The sequence below is a fragment of the Trachypithecus francoisi genome, unplaced genomic scaffold, assembly GCF_009764315.1.
Source record: "Trachypithecus francoisi isolate TF-2019V2 unplaced genomic scaffold, Tfra_2.0 Lachesis_group5, whole genome shotgun sequence".
In the NCBI taxonomy this organism is placed as follows: domain Eukaryota; kingdom Metazoa; phylum Chordata; class Mammalia; order Primates; family Cercopithecidae; genus Trachypithecus; species Trachypithecus francoisi.
In genome coordinates, this window is record NW_022681470.1 from 30,795,027 (window position 1) to 30,811,352 (window position 16,326).

Below are 16,326 nucleotides of genomic sequence, written 5' to 3' on the forward strand. Positions count from 1 at the left end.
AAAAAAAAAAAATCACTATTTTGTAGCTTCAAGACAACTTAAACAAATTGGTTTTATCTCATATTTTGTTAATAATTCTGACCCTCTCTGGGCTCCGACCTAGTTCGCGGTGATATGGTCAAACGCACCAAGAAAGTAGGGATCGTAGGTAAATAAGGGACCCGCTATGGGGCCTCCCTCTGAAAAATGGTGAAGAAAATTGAAATCAGCCAGCACGCCAAGTACACTTGCTCTTTCTGTGGCAAAACCAAGATAAAGAGACGAGCTCTTGGGGATCTGGCTCTGTGGTTCCTGTATGAAGACAGTGGCTGGCAGTGCCTGGACGTACAATACCACTTCTGCTGTCAAGGTAAAGTCCGCCATCAGAAGACTGAAGGAGTTGAAAGACCAGTAGACACTCCTCTGCTCTTTGAGACATCACTGGCCTACAATAAATGGGTTAATTTACGTAACCAAAAATAATAATAATTCTGATGTGGAATACCCAGAAATTTAGACTTTGCTCTGACTTCCTCTACTGATATACTATGAAAATCAAATGAGTCATTTCATATAAAATATCAGTGCATGGCATATAGTAAGCACTCAATTTTTTTCAAATTCATTTTGTGCATATGTTATTATAGTCTTTTGTTTCTTAATCAGTCAGATAAGAATGACAAGTCATCAAATACATTTTTGCTCTTTGCATGAACCCTAAAAAAAGATTAATGCAACTTTTCAGATCATACACAAATCAGTTAAAATAATGCCTTATGTTTTCAATATGTATTCTAATATGCCTGTACTATATTTTCTGATATGCCTGTACTATATTGTTTGTTCCTCTGATTTTTTTTTTTTTTTTTTTGAGACAGACTCTCTCTGTCACCAGGCTGAAGTGCGGTGGCACAGTCTCAGCTCACTGCAACCTCCGTCTCCCGGGTTCAAGAGATTCCCTTGCCTCAGCCATCCGAGTAGCTGGGACTACAGGCACGCGCCACCACACCCAGCTAATTTTTTGTATTTTAGTAGAGACGGAGATTCACCATGTTGGCCAGGATGGTCTCAATCTCCCGACCTCGTGATCCTTCCACCTCAGCCTCTCAAAGTGCTGTGATCACAAGCATGAGCCACCGCGCCTGGCCTCCTCTGATATATTTTTTTTTTTTTTAGAATAACTTAATGCTTTGTAGGTTAGGCTGCATGACTTTTTAACCTATTACATGCTTTAAAATTGTTCTTGCCGGGCCCGGTGGCTCAAGCCTGTAATCCCAGCACTTTGGGAGGCCGAGACGGGCGGATCACGAGGTCAGAAGATCGAGACCATCCTGGCTAACATGGTGAAACCCCGTCTCTACTAAAAAATACAAAAAACTAGCCAGGCGAGGTGGCGGGCGCCTGTAGTCCCAGCTACTCGGGAGGCTGAGGCAGGAGAATGGCGTAGACCCCGGAGGCGGAGCTTGCAGTGAGCTGAGATCCGGCCACTGCACTCCAGCCTGGACGACAGAGCGAGACTCCGTCTCAAAAAAAAAAAAAAAAAATTGTTCTAGAATGTGTTAATGTCAGCCTAACACACTGTTTGTCATATTAAGGCTAGAAATGACCTTAGATACTCATTTATTTCAGCAGTTGACGCTGAGAGTAAGAAAGACTGGATAGATCACTTACTTACACAACTACTTCTTTATAGATAAACACCATGTAATTGAGGAAGGGGTTAGGGAGCAAAGAGGGCTAGGAAAAGAGGAGAAAAGATGAATGAGGTATGTATCCCTGCCTTAGAGATATTGAATAACCTAGTAGGAACAATACAATAAGATATTCATGTAAACTAGAGTATAAAGTACCTTAGTGATTAGTGCATAGAAAGTACAGTCAGTCCGGGTGCGGTGGCTCATGCCAATAATCCCAGCACTTTGGGAGGCCCAGGCGGGTGGATCAGGAATTCGAGACCGGCCTGGCCAACATGATGAAACCCTGTCTCTACTAAAAATACAAAAATTAGCCGGGCATGGTGGCTGGTGTCTATAATCCCAGCTACTCAGGAGGCTGAGGCAGGAGAATCACCTGAACCCAAGAGGTAGAGGTTGCAGTGAGCCAAGATTGTGCCATTGCATTCCAGCCTAGGCAATAAGAGTGAAACTCTATCTCAAAAAAAGAAAGAAAGTACAAAGTCCTCTGAAAGTTAAAATCATTCTAATGTCATGGAACCTACCTTCTGACAGGTGGCAATTCTGTGGTATCAGATGTGTACCCAGGGCATAGAAATCCACTTAGCTCTCAATTTGGGACACCAGGGGGATGAAGGAGGATAATGAATGAGAAATTGAAAGGTATGAGAGTAGAGTTTGGACTAACTAAAAAACCTAGTTTAAAGCACAGCTGGGACCTGAGACCTCTCCAGTGTAAATAATTTATGTAAGGGGAGGGAATGACACCCTCAAACACGGACACACGAAATAGGGAGTACTGGAGCTGAGTCACTTCGGTTTTCTGAACTGCTTTAGGTAAAGTAAGAGTGGGAAGTTAATTGTCTTCTCCATCCTCACTATCCTGTCTTACTCTTATACAAAGATTCTCCATGACCTCCTACTTTCTCCCCAGTCCACAATATTGTACCCCTCATATTAAAATTTCATTAAAAATAAAACTCAAAACATAAGCAGAGGAAGGTGTCCCATGCAATATTCTATAGAAATATGAGGAAACCAATGGTGTCTGACCTACCCTACACCTTTAGAGTCAAGTCCAAAATCAGACCCAAATCATCATCTGCAAATTAGACCTAAGGGATTGCTGTAGATTCAGGGTGACAATCAAATGGCAAATATAGCCTAATTTAGTTCTGAAATTTCGAGAGCTAGGTTCCTGTAGACTTGATTCCAAAAGAGCTAAGTAAAATGATGTTTCTGAGTCTTACGTGAAATTGCTTCTAAATTGGCCTGCCTTCCATAAAGGCCTCCAGCCCAACATTGAGCTGTCTGAACTTTGACCCCCAGAGACTTATGTGAAGCCAATGATAAACAGAACACCTTTACAAAAGAGACGTCAAACAACTTTCAGCAAAGTGGTCCATTCTAGGCAGTTGGGTTAAGAGAAAGCAACTCCACTTGTCCAATGGCAAAACTCACTGGAATATTATTGTTTTCACTATTAATTTGCTAGGGCTATCACACCAAATGCCACAGTCTGGGTGGCTTTTTGTTTTTTAAACCTAATCCCACATGGCAGCATATTAAGTTATTACTAGTGTAAAATAGATAAGTATAAGATTTTTGTTTTGTTTTTGAGATGGAGTCTTGCTCTGTTACCCAGGCTGGAGTGCAGTGGCATGATCTCAGCTCACTGCAACGTCTGCCTCCCTGGTTCAAGCAATTCTCCTACCTCAGGCCGCTGGGTAGCCGGGATTATAGGCGTGAACCACCACGCCCAGCTGAGATAAGTATAAGATGTTTTATGTAAGCGTCAGGGTAAACACAAAGCAAAAGCCCATAATAGATGTGCAGGCCAGGCACAGTGGCTCATGCCTGTAATCCTAGCACTTTGGGCAGCCGAGGTTGGTGGATCATGAGGTCAGGAGTTCAAGACTAGCTTGGTCAACATAGTGAAACCCTGTCTCTACTAAAAATACAAAAATTAGCCCCACATGGTGGCACATGCCTGTAGTGCCAGCTACTTGGGAAGCTGAGGAAGGAAAATCACTTGAATCTGGGATGTGGAGGTTGTGGTGAGCTGAGATCGTGCCACTGCACTCCAGCCTGGGCAACAGAGCGAGATTTCATCTCAAAAAAAAATATATATATATATATACACACACACACACACACACACACACACACATACACACACACAAATCAACCAGAATAACAGAACAATAACTAAAAAGAAAAAAAACAGAAAACAATTTTTCAAATGGCACTTATAAGTCCTTACCTATACATAATTACTTTGAATGTAAATGGATTAAATTATGTAATCAAAAGGCATAGAGTGGCTGAATAGATTAAAAACAAAAACAAAAAACAAGACCCTTAGAGGCCAGGCGTGTAATCCTAGCACTTTGGGAGGCCAAGGCGGGCAGATGACCTAAGGTCAGGAGTTACAGACCAGCCTGGCCAACTTGGCGAAACCCTGTCTGTACTAAAAATACAAAAATTAGCCAGGCATGGTGGCAGGTGCCTGTAATCCTAGCTACGTAGGAGGCTGAGACAGGAGAATCGCTTGAACCAGGGAGGCAGAGGTTGCAGTGAGCCGAGATGGTGCTATTGCACTCTAGCCTGGGCAACAAGAGCAAAACTCCATCTCAAAAAAAAAAACAAAAACAAAAATTAGGCCGGGCGCGGTGGCTCAAGCCTGTAATCCCAGCACTTTGGGAGGCCGAGACGGGCGGATCACGAGGTCAGGAGATCGAGACCATCCTGGCTAACACAGTGAAACCCCGTCTCTACTAAAAAAATACAAAAAACTAGCTGGGCGAGGTGGCGGGCGCCTGTGGTCCCAGCTACTTGGGAGGCTGAGGTAGGAGAATGGCGTAAACCCGGGAGGCAGAGCTTGCAGTGAGCTGAGATCCAGCCACTGTACTCCAGCCTGGGCAACAGAGCGAGACTCCGTCTCAAAAAAAAAAAAAAAAAAAAAAATTAGCCAGGCATGGTGGTGGGCACCTATAATCCCACTACTCAGGAGGCTGAGGCAGGAGAATGGCTTGAACCCAGGAGGAAGAGGTTGTAGTGAGCCAAGATCGTGTCATTGCATTTCAGCCTGGGTGACAAGAGTGAAACTTCATCTCGAAAACAAACAAACAAACAAAAAAAAAAAACAACAACAACAACAACAAAAAACAAAAAAAGAAAAAAAGACCCTTGGAGCTGAAACAGTGGCTCAACCCTGTAATCCCAGTGACTCAGGAGGCTGAGGTGGGAGGATTGCTTGAGCCAAGAGTTGGAGGCTGCAGTGAGCTATGACTGCTGCCATACTCCAGCCTGGGCAATAGAATGAGACCCTATCTCTAAAAACAAACAAAAAACAAGACCAAATTATATGCTGCCTACATAAGACTCACTTCACCTTAAAGCAGGGGTCCCCAGCCTCTGGGCCATGGACCAGTACCGGTCTGTGATCTGTTAGGAACCTGGCCACACGGCAGATGAGCAGCTAACAAGAGACCATCACCGCCTGAGCTCTGCCTCCTGTTAGATCAGTGGCAGCATTAGATTCTCATAGCAACAAACTCTATTGTGAACTTCACATGCAAGAATCTAATGCCTGATGATCTGAGGTGGAACAGTTTCGTCCTGAAGCCATCCCCCACCCCTGTCTTGTCCATGGAAAAATTGTCTTTCAAGAAACTGGTCCCTGGTGCAAAAAAGGTTGAGGATCATTGCCTTAAAGGACTCTTGTAGACTGAAAGTGAAGGGAAAGATGAACATTTGTTTATATAACTAATGATTGGAACTTCATGTGGGGCTCTGTCTAAATATACAATTCTAGATATACTGAGTTCAATATACTTTGTAACCAAATGATGTCTTCTAGCACAAATGTATGTTCAATATCTATTGGGCCATATTGGGTTTATCTGATCATGAGTACCAGTTAAGAATGAACTTCAGTTAAGTTGAACATTCGTATGTAAATCATTCAGGAAACTAGAATTTGAAACATAATGCTTTAAGCAATATGGAGAAGAAACTTCCTCTTGCTGCATACTTTACTCTGTATGATCTGGACTTGGGGGAGTCTTTGTAGAGTTTTTTGTTTTTCTAAGAGGTTAGGGACCAAAGATTATCCCTATCACTTGGAGGCAGTTCATGAACTGTGCAGTAGAATGTCTATATAGCAGGCTCCTCATTGAAGATGAATATTCAGCTTCATGTTACTCCATGAGTTTATTTTCTTTTTGCTGTCCTCTAAGTTTGAATAAAGTGTTTGAGAGCTGTAGTCTTTTCTCAGTGCTAATCTTCTATTAATGGGAGAGTTCTGCAACCATACTTGGGCCAGTATAGCACCAGTGATGGGAAATACCTGGAGCTCCATCAGAGGAAAAGCAAATCCCTGGGGGTCAAGAGTCAGAGTCCTTCTCCATCTTGATATTTTTTCTCAGCTGTCAAACTGGGACAGGCAGAAAGATCTAGTTCAAGCCCTTGTTCCACTACTTACTAGTTGTGTGATCTTGTACAAGTTAACCTTAGAAATGTTCACTTTCCTTGAGTACAAGATTTATCAAAAGTATCTGATGTAAAATACAAGGATTGTGAAATTTATTTTATGGAGATTAAACTGAGAAAATATATGTAGAACATCTAGTACAATGCCTGACATCTATTAGGCACTTGATGAATGAGAGTTATTAAAATTATACTAGGTACTGTGCATAGCATTGGGCTGGTGGTTCTCAATTTTGCTGTGAACTTTTAAAAACTATAGTCCAGGCATGGTGGCTCATGCCTGTGATCCAGCACTTTGGGAGGCTGAAGCAGGTGGATCACTTGAGCTCAGGAGTTCAAGACCAGCTTGGGCAACAGGGCAAAACCTCGTTTCTACAAAAAAATACAAAAATTCGCTAGATGTGGTGGCACACACCTGTAGTCCCAACTATTTGGTGGGCTGAGGTGGGAGGTTTACTTGAGCCCGGGGAAGTCGAGGCTGCAGTGAGCTGTGTTTGCACCACTGCACTCCAGCCTGGGACACAAAGTGAGACCCTGTCACAAAAACAAAACAACAACAACAACAAAAACTATGTATCTCCAGCTCTGACCCTAGAGATTCTGATTTGGAGTGTTGGTGTGGGGCCAGGCGTCTTTATGTTTTTTGGATTTTACAGGTGATTTTATCCTATCTTCTCAGGTGAGAACCACTGACATAGGGCAATGGTCAGCAAACTTTTTTGGTAAATGGTCAGATAGTAAATATTTTAGGCTTTACATGGCATATGGTCTCTGTCACAGCTATTTGACTCTGTCATTGTAGTTTTAGAGCAGCTATAGACAATATGTAAACAAATAAGAATGAGTGTTTCTAATACAGCTTTATTTATAAAAACAGACAAAAGGAAGTGGCAGACCAGATTTGGTCCCCAGACAATTACTTGCCAACGCTTTCTTATATGGAGGGAGATTTTATTTGTTATAGCCAGGGAAAGTATATTATTATTATATTCAATGGCGGCATTAAAAGCCTTACAGTGTTGGGTGCAATACACAGTTAATTAAACAGACAATGCTCCTGCCTTCCAAAGAATTAGTCATTCAAAGCAACAACAACACAGACATAATATTTATAAGTAATCCTGCATGAGTAATTATCACATAAACAAATGACTATACAAGACTACATGTGAAACTGAGTTCAGGAATGGCCAGATTCTCCTAACGCTTCCATTTACAAATATCAGATAAAATAAAAGGAACATAAGGACTCATTCAGGAACCAATGTAAAGAAGAGAATGATGCCCCAGTGTAGCTCCCTTTTTTCAGCAAGAGGCTGTAAGGGAGCATCTTTTAAAAAGGGATCCTTTAAATAGTACTTCATGGCTTTCCACGTGGCTGAATTTACCTTCTCTCAACACTGATTTCTTCATCAAAATACATTACTGTCTGATTTATCCTGAGTTTAGGGGCTATACTACGATTGAGTTTAATGATAGCAGTGCTCATTACCTTTAACCTGGAACAAAGAAAAATATCTTCTGTCTCAATAGGAATAGTAAACTTCAGGGAAAAGCCAGTGGATCCGTCTATGTGGATGTGTGCGCATGTGTGTATAGGTATGTTTAAATAAAGTTGTTGGTAATTTAGTAACCTACTGCCTACAATGGTGGAGAGGATCCAGTAGTAGCTGTTGGATAGGGCAAGGTTCTTATATAGCCCTAAGGGATGGGCAAGTGTTGTGAACTTAGTAATTTTGGCTGACCAACATCTGACTCTCTCCTCCTCCCTCTCTTTGGGAATTCTCCATTTGGGAGTTTTAGTGGATGGCAGGGTCTCTTCTCCCATTATAAGGACTGGGAAAGTTCAGATACTTGCCTAAATGCCCTCCCCTAATCTGCCAAACACAAAATACACAACCAACTAGGGTGAAGGAAAGTGATCTAAGCTTGGTTGACTATAAATGTTGTTAGTTGGGACTGTGAATCTCCATGAGTTACAGAGAATTAAGCAGAATTCATCCCACTAGCAGCACTAGTACCAAGAGTCTGGTGGGACATCAGAGTCTGATGGCAGCAATCCCTGAGGTGATGGCCAGCATCCACTGGCAGTGGGAATGGTACCCTTACCAGGGCATTTGAAGGCTGACATTAGCTGTGATTCTGGCTATCTAGGTTCTCCCAATTCCTGTTCTTCAAAACTGTGAACTGCCTAGGTGCGGTGGCTCAGGCCTGTAATCCCAACACTTTAGGAGGCTTGAACTCAGGAGTTCAAGACGAGTCTGGGCAACATGACGAAACCCCTTCTCTACCAAAAATACAAAAAAAAAAAAAAAAAAAAAGCTAGGCATGGTGGTGTGTGCCTGTGGTCCCAGCTACTCAGGAGGCTGAGGTGGGAGGATCACTTCAGCCTGGGAGGCTGTGGCTGCAGTGAGCCAAGATCATGCTATTGCACTCCAACCTGGGTGACAGAGTGAGACCCCATCTCAAAAAAACAAAAGAAACAAAGAAACTTTGAGCTACTCAGTTTGCTCCTAGTAAATTCCTATTCTGCTTAAGTTAGCCACTGAGATAGTTTGACCTATAAGAAAAAGAGTGTAGAAAACAAGGGACTGCAGAAATAATCTATTTTTCTATTTCTCATAGAGACACTTTTTACTCAGTTTAAAGGAATTCTCCATGTTTTTTCTTTTTCCGTGCCCTGATTTTTATGATTGCAGTTGTCAGAGTCTCAAAACTTCAAGGTACATCTATATCCATTTCACTTAAATCGAAGTGAAGGTATCCTAAACGACATATTTCCTTCTGTTAACTCAGTTCATTTATTATTACCAAATAAGCCGTCCGTTCAAGCTTTTGATTTGAACTTTTTACCCATCTGCCAAGAATGTTCAGTGTCTACTTTAAAACTAATATTGCACTAATTTCTCAAGGGGAAAGTCTCCATATCAATTTCTCTCTTAGTCAGGATTTATATCCTAGGGGAGAAAAAGAAGAATGAAATAATCTCTTTCTTGGCTAAAAACTATTATAAAAAATAATTTTTTTTCTTGAATTCTTAATAAGAATTTTTCTAATCAAGCATTTCATCTGGGGCAATCAAGCAATCAAAGCCTTCCTTACTAAAATTACATGGGAAAATAATTATTTTCCACATTTTTGCAAAAATATTGTAACTACCAAAATAGAAATGTTCATTTATGTTTTTTTTTTTTTCTGCAAAGAAACTTAACCTTGTTTCTGCAACATCTAATTGAGTCACAAATATTCTCAAGTGATGATACAAAAGTCACAGAGCAAAATTAATTTGCATTCACTTTATCACAATCACAACAAATATTTGGTAACCTGCTATGTGCCACATAACACCATAGACATCGTGCTATTTTGTTTGTTTGTTTGTTTGTTTTTCTGTCACCCAGGCTGGAGTGCAGTGGCACCATCTCAGCTCACTGCAGCCTCTGTCTCCCAGGTTCAAATGATCCTCATGCCTCAGCCTCCTGAGTAGCTGGGATTACAGGCGCCTGCCACCACACCCGGCTAATGTTTGTATTTTTATCAGATACAGGGTTTCACCATTTTGGCCAGACTGGCCTTAAACTCCTGACCTTAGGTGATTTGCCTGCCTCAACCTCCCGAAATGCTGGGATTATAGGCATGAGCCACTGTGTCCAGTCGTGCTATGTTGATATAACAGTAAACAAAATAGACAGGATCTGTCCCTCAGAGGCTTATAGTTTAGTGTGGAAGATAGAAGACTTATAATTAAATAACCACAAGTATGTTGAGTGTCCTGAAGGCCAAAGTACATGGGATGTTTAGCAGTAAGAATTGACCTAGTCTGATGAACGGAGAAGGTTCCTCAAGAAAGTGGTGTTTAAGCTGAAGCGAAAGGATGAGTAGGAATTAGCTAGGCAAATGAGGAGTAAAATGTTTCAGGCAGAGGATAGCATGTGCAATATCTCTGAGGTAGGAAGAAGTGTGGTATATTCAAGGAACTAACAGAAATCCAGTTTGGCTAAAGAAAGTATAGAGATTCAGAGGGAGCCTAGCAAACAAAGAAGATGCCGCAGAGTCCGGCAGGTAGACCTTGGAAGTCAAAGTAGAGATTTTGAGGTTTATTTAATTTATTTTTTCAATATCTTCAAATCATTTAATTGAGCTTTATTTTAAGTTTGCCAGATAGTGTACAGGATGTCAAATTAATTTATATTTTAATTAAACAGTAGTATTTTAGTATATGTCCCAAATATTACATGGGACATAAATTGAAAAAATTATCCATTATTTATGTGCAATTAAAATTTAGGCCAAGAGCAGTGGCTCATGCCTGTAATCCCAGAACTTTGGGAGGCTGAGGCAGGCAGATCACCTGAGGGCAGGAATTTGAGACCAACTTGACCAACATGGTGAAACCTCATCTTTACTAAAAATATAAAAATTAGCTGGGCATGGTGGCTTGCACCTGTAATCCCAGCTACTTGGGAGACTGGGGCAGGAGAATTGCTTGGACGATTCTCCAAGGTGGAGGTTGCCATGAGCCAAGATCACACCACTGCACTCTAGCCTGGGCAACAAGAGTGAAACTCTGTCTCAAAAAATAAATAAAATAAATAAAAAATAAAAAACTAATTTAACTGAGCATCCCATATTGTACTTTGCTAAATCTGGCAACCCTACTCCTTATTTATTTATTTATTTAGGAGATACAGGGTCTCACTCTGTCTCACTCCAGGCTGGAGTGCAGTGGCACGATCATAGCTCACTGTAACCTCAAACTCTTGGGCTTAAGTGATCCTCTTGTCTCAACCTCTTTAGTAGCTAGGATACAGGCAAGCTCCACCTCACCGGGCTATTCTCTATTTTAAGAGCAAAGTCTGAAAGGCTAAAGAGGGACATGGCAAGATTTCCTTGTTAGCCAGGCGCAGTGGCTCATGCCTGTAATCCCAGGACTTTGGGAGGCTGAGGAGGGCAGATCACTTGAGCCCAGGTGTTTGAGACCACCATCATAAAAAGAAAGCATCCCCCACGTCTAGAAGCTTTATATTCATTATATTGAATCTTTACAATCCTGGAAGATGGATATTTTTATTGCCATTTTACAGAATAAGGAACTGAGGTTTGGGATGGTTATATATAATTCACTCCAAATAAAACAGTAAATAGCAGAACTGGGATTCAAAGCCAGTTCTACTCATTCCAGTGTACTCATTCTATATTATAACAGTGCTGACTCTCTTGGCTATCTCAAGTAAATTTAGCTAATCTAAAGCTTGAATGGCTTTCTTTTTTAAATGATGGTAATAACCCATTTGACTCAGTTAATGATAAGATACAGGGCTGGTCCTGAGCCTGTTTACCTCCAGATCCATTTCTTGCTTTACTTGATCTCTGAATCACAGTAAGGACTGGCCTTCCTGTGTCAACTGCCTTCCTGGTGTGCTTGGCTAAGCAGGAGGAAAAAGAAGCCAAGTTACTTCTTGCTGATTCTCTTCCTCCTGCTTCAGGTGGAATCCTGGGCAACAGCTATTTCCTTCACGGCCCCAGCTGAGGCTGAGCAGGCTTCCATCAGGTAACCCTAGTCCCTGGGCCCCTGTAAAACATTTTCCTCTTTGTCCCTTTAAACTAGTGTTGCTGGTGGCTAATCTCTGGATTGCCCCTTCTAAAACTATGTAACTAATTCCATGCATCAAACTTTGTCTGTTTTAAGTGTTTAGAGTATCTTCCACAAGCCTGATAGGACCCTGTTGGTATGGACATTGTCTTGACCAGTGTCATGGATAGGATATTGCTAGTTTGGACTGAAGGACCTCTCTTTTCATTCTGATAATACCTAATCTTACTGGCGAGAGACTAAAAATACTATTACTATTATTATTATTTTTAGCTTAAAGCTTTGAATTCTGTCATTGATAATACCACCAAACATTTTTACATACTTCAACTATAATCGAAGAAAAGGGCTGGGCATGGTAGCTCATGCCTGTAATCCTAGCTCCTTGGGAAGCTGAAGAGGGTGGATTGCTTGAGCTCAGGAGTTCAAAACCAGTCTGAGCAACATGGTGAACCCCATCTCTACAAAAAAACACAAAAATTAGCCAGGCATGTTGGCGCTTGCCTGTAGTACCAGCTACTTATGGGGCTGAGGCAGGAGGATTGCTTGAAATCTGGGAGGTCAAGGTTGCAGTTAGCCAAGATGGCGCCGCTACACTCCAGCTTGGGTGATCAAGTGATACCCTGTTTTGATATATATACATATGCATATATCTATGTATATATATTCAAAGAATAGTCTATTTCACTAGAAGGGCTAATTGTACCCACAGCCTCTTTCTAGGGAAATCTTTAACAATACAATATCCTTGGGTATCAGAATAAGTGGATGTGTTTGTTCCTCTTGACTGGACCAGATGAGTGCCATTGGCCCAAGAACGGCAAGCTATTGACTGGCTGGCTTCCTATGAAAGAACTTGGAGTGAGAGCTTTGTCGTCAGGTCCTTAGTAACAATCTATCTGGTGTTTGATCTATAGATTTAGGGGGTCAATTAGTTGGTATTAGAAACAAGGGCAGAAAGTCACCCTGAGAGAAACAGAATCATAGAGAAAAGATATGATGTTAATAGCTGAGCACTCAGGAAATGTTGGCAAGTTCTTGCAGCAGAGAGGATGCTGTATTTGTGCTGAATCCTGAAGAAGTTTTTAGTTCAGAAACCACAGTACTGACTCTGTCCATTTCAGCTGTATTCAGATTCACATTATTCCTGTATAATCCCATGATCTTGCCATTTCCTATTTTCCTGGTTGACTGAGATTTGTGGCTAAGATTCGTCTTTATTTTCTTTTTAAAATTTCCCTGAATATCTTTTTAACATCACACACTGGGGCCTATTATGGGAAGGGGGAGGGGAGAGGGATGGCATTGGGAGTTATACCTGATGCAAATGATGAGTTGATGGGTGCTGACGAGTTGATGGGTGCAGCACACCAATATGGCACAAGTATACATATATAACAAACCTGCACATTGTGCACATGTACCCTAGAACTTAAAGTATAATTAAAAAAAAAAAGAAAAATAGAAGGAGGTAGTATTCTTTGCCATCCAATATTGATACAATTTTTAAAATTATAAATGTGTTATTGATAAAATACTTTCATAAATTACAGTTCTATAAAAAAAAATTCCCTGAATATCTTTTTAGTAAACCATCTACTACTTGATATAATCTGAGTATACTTATGTGTCCTGCAACTGATATAAAAACCTAAAACAGTTTTTAAGGCATCTTTAGGTTTTTTCCATTTTTTTCTTTTTTTTTTTTGAGACAGAGTCTTGCTCTGTCACCCAGGCTAGAGCGCAGTGGCGTGATCTCAGCTCACTGCAAACTCCACCTCCTGGGTCCTAGTGATTCTCCTGCCTCAGCCTCCTGAGTAGCTGTGATTACAGGCAAATGCCACCACATGCTGCTAATTGTTGATTTTTAGTAGAGATGGGGTTTCTCCATGTTGGTCGGGCTGGTCTTGAACTCCTGACCTCGTGATCCACCTGCCTCGGCCTCCCACAGTGCTGGGATTAAAGGCATGAGCCACTGTGCCTAGCCACGACCCACTAATGTTTAGTAGAGATGGGGTTTTGTCATGTTGGCCAGGCTGGTCTCGAACTCCTGACCTCAAGTGATCCACCCACCTGAGCCTCCCAAAGTGCTAGGATTACTGGCATGAGCCACTATGCCCAGCTAGCAGCTAATCTTAATTGAGTGCTGAGGATGTGTCAGACATTGTTCTAAATGTACTAATTCATTTAAATTCTTACAACAGTTTTATAAATTGGTATTATTACCATTGTCACCATTTTACAAATGAGGAAATGTAGGAAAGAGAATGGTTAAGTTACCGCCCAGCAGTCACTAATCAAAACTGTGGGAGAGCTGGAAATTGAGCGTGGCAATCTGCTGCAGGATCTGGACTGTGAAGTCGTCCTGCGAAAGAGTAGGAGGAAAAATTACCCAATATTGTTGAAAATGCAAAAACATATTTTCAGGTATACTCAGTGGAGATTTTGGAATCAATCCAAGAGATCAGTTTGGTTTTGACCTTCACAAGAGGTTGAAGACTCAGAAATATTTATTGGGCTGGGTGCAGTAGCTCATGCCTATAATCCCAGCACTTTGAGAGGCTGTGGCCAGAGGATTGCTTGAGGCCAGGAGTTTGAGACCAGCTTGGACAATACAGTGAGATCCCTGTCTCTACAAAAAAATTAAAAAAAAAATTAGCCAGGCATGGGGGTGTATACCTGTAATCCTAGCTTCTTGGGAGGCCAAGGTAGGATGATCACTTGAACCCAGGAACTGAGGCTTCAGTGAGCTATGATCATGCCACTGCACTGCAGCCTAAGTGACAGAGTAAGACTCTGTCTCTAAAAACTAAATAAAATACAGAAATTTATTGAAGGTCAGAGAGAATTAAAAAATTCATCAGTGTTCTAAATCACCCAAAGAATATATGGGATACAATGTATTTTGATACCCTAGGAAAATAGCCACATAAAAAAGCACATCCTTGGATATTAACCAAGAGTTTACTTGTATTACAAACAACTTTATCTACTGAACAATTGGAGGCTGTCTCTGCAGGTTGAGAGTAAGCATTGGGCCAAGCTTAAATCAGCAGCTCTTGTTCATAAGGAGATCATGAAGGCTGGGCGTGATGCTGGCTCACACCTGTAATCCCAGCTCACACCTGTAATCCCAACACTTTGAGAGACCAAGGTGGGAGGATCACTGGAGCCCAGGAGTTCAAGACCAGCCTGGGCAATGTGGCGAGATACTGTCTCTAAAAAAAAAAAACAAAAAAGCAAATCTTGAGATCCAGAAACACCTTTGGACACCTTATTTCTTCCCTCAGGGATTTATGTAATTTGTCCTGCATTCCTTTGTCCTACACAGTTGCCACCACACCATCTATGTTTCTCCTCACAAGGCTGTCTAGGAAACCATCTCTTCAGCCTTCTCTAACCATCCTCAATTACCTTAGAAACAAAGCCCAGAGGCCCTTTTCCTTTTTAAGGAATCACTGCTAATTGCTATGGGGAAACAAATTTGTAGGCAAAAGAAATAGACGAAAATGGGGAAAGCAACAAATAATCACAAAATGTAAACAAGTTCTACAATTTTTTCCTAATATTTTACCAACATGAGTCAGGAGACTGGGGCTAAACTAGTTTTATCATAGTCCTACCCGGAACTTGCTTTTTGCGTAATTGTTATTTTTTGAGCACTTATATGCTGGGCACTGTCTGAATCATTTTACTTATCCTAGCTTCTCATAACATCCTTGTGCAGTAGGCATCCTATTTCATATAAGGAAACAGGCACAGTTTAGCATCCTATTTCATATGAGGAAACAGGCACAGAAGGGTTGGCTACTTGCCCAAGGTGACAATGAATAATAACAGAGTCATGATTCAAACTGCAGCTGCCTAGCTCTGAAGTCTACTCTCTTGACTACTGCACTATATGGCTTTTCTGGTGTGGTCAAATCAGGACAGATGGTTGTCAAGTGGAAGTGTGTAACAATTTGGGGCACTGAGTGGAAGTATGGCTTAAGGGTTCTGGCAGGCTCTCCTTAGCAGAGTACTTGGCAAGATCACCACTGCCTGGTGACTGCTCCTCAGCTTTGGAGATTCGTAAACTGGATTTTCTCCATTACCCAGATATGAATAGTGTCTTAAAGGCAATTCACACTGACCAAACTCGGGACACTTATGAACTGGCCATAATGTCATAAGGCATTTCTCTTTCCAGCGTCTGGAAACTCTTACTGCTCTCTGGGGCTCCCTCTTCCTGCCATCAGGGGCCCTGGAAAACCAGAGAGTTTACTAGTGAGAGTGGAATTGTAGCAAGTGAAGTAGAAAATTTGAGAGGTAATACAGGTTGAACATCCCTAATCTGAAAGTCCAAAATCAAAAATACTCCAAAATCTGAAATATTTTCTGTACTGACATGATGCCACAAGTGAACAATCCTACACCTGATCTCGTGTAATGGGTCAAAATGCAGACGCACAACACAGTTTATTCAGCATCCTCAAAGGAAACAAGACCCTCCCACTTGTGTGTGAATTTACTTTTGTGTAAATAAGTGTCAGAAAATTATTGTTTGTCAGTAGCACATAAATTTTGAGTCAGGAATGATAGTGATGC

General features: G+C 41.4%; 1 pseudogene; it reads left to right on the top strand.

Annotated features, from left to right (window-relative positions):
• Positions 1 to 114: 114 nt before the first annotated feature.
• LOC117076236 lies at positions 115 to 452 on the top strand (annotated as a pseudogene).
• The last annotated feature ends 15,874 nt before the right edge of the window (positions 453 to 16,326 follow it).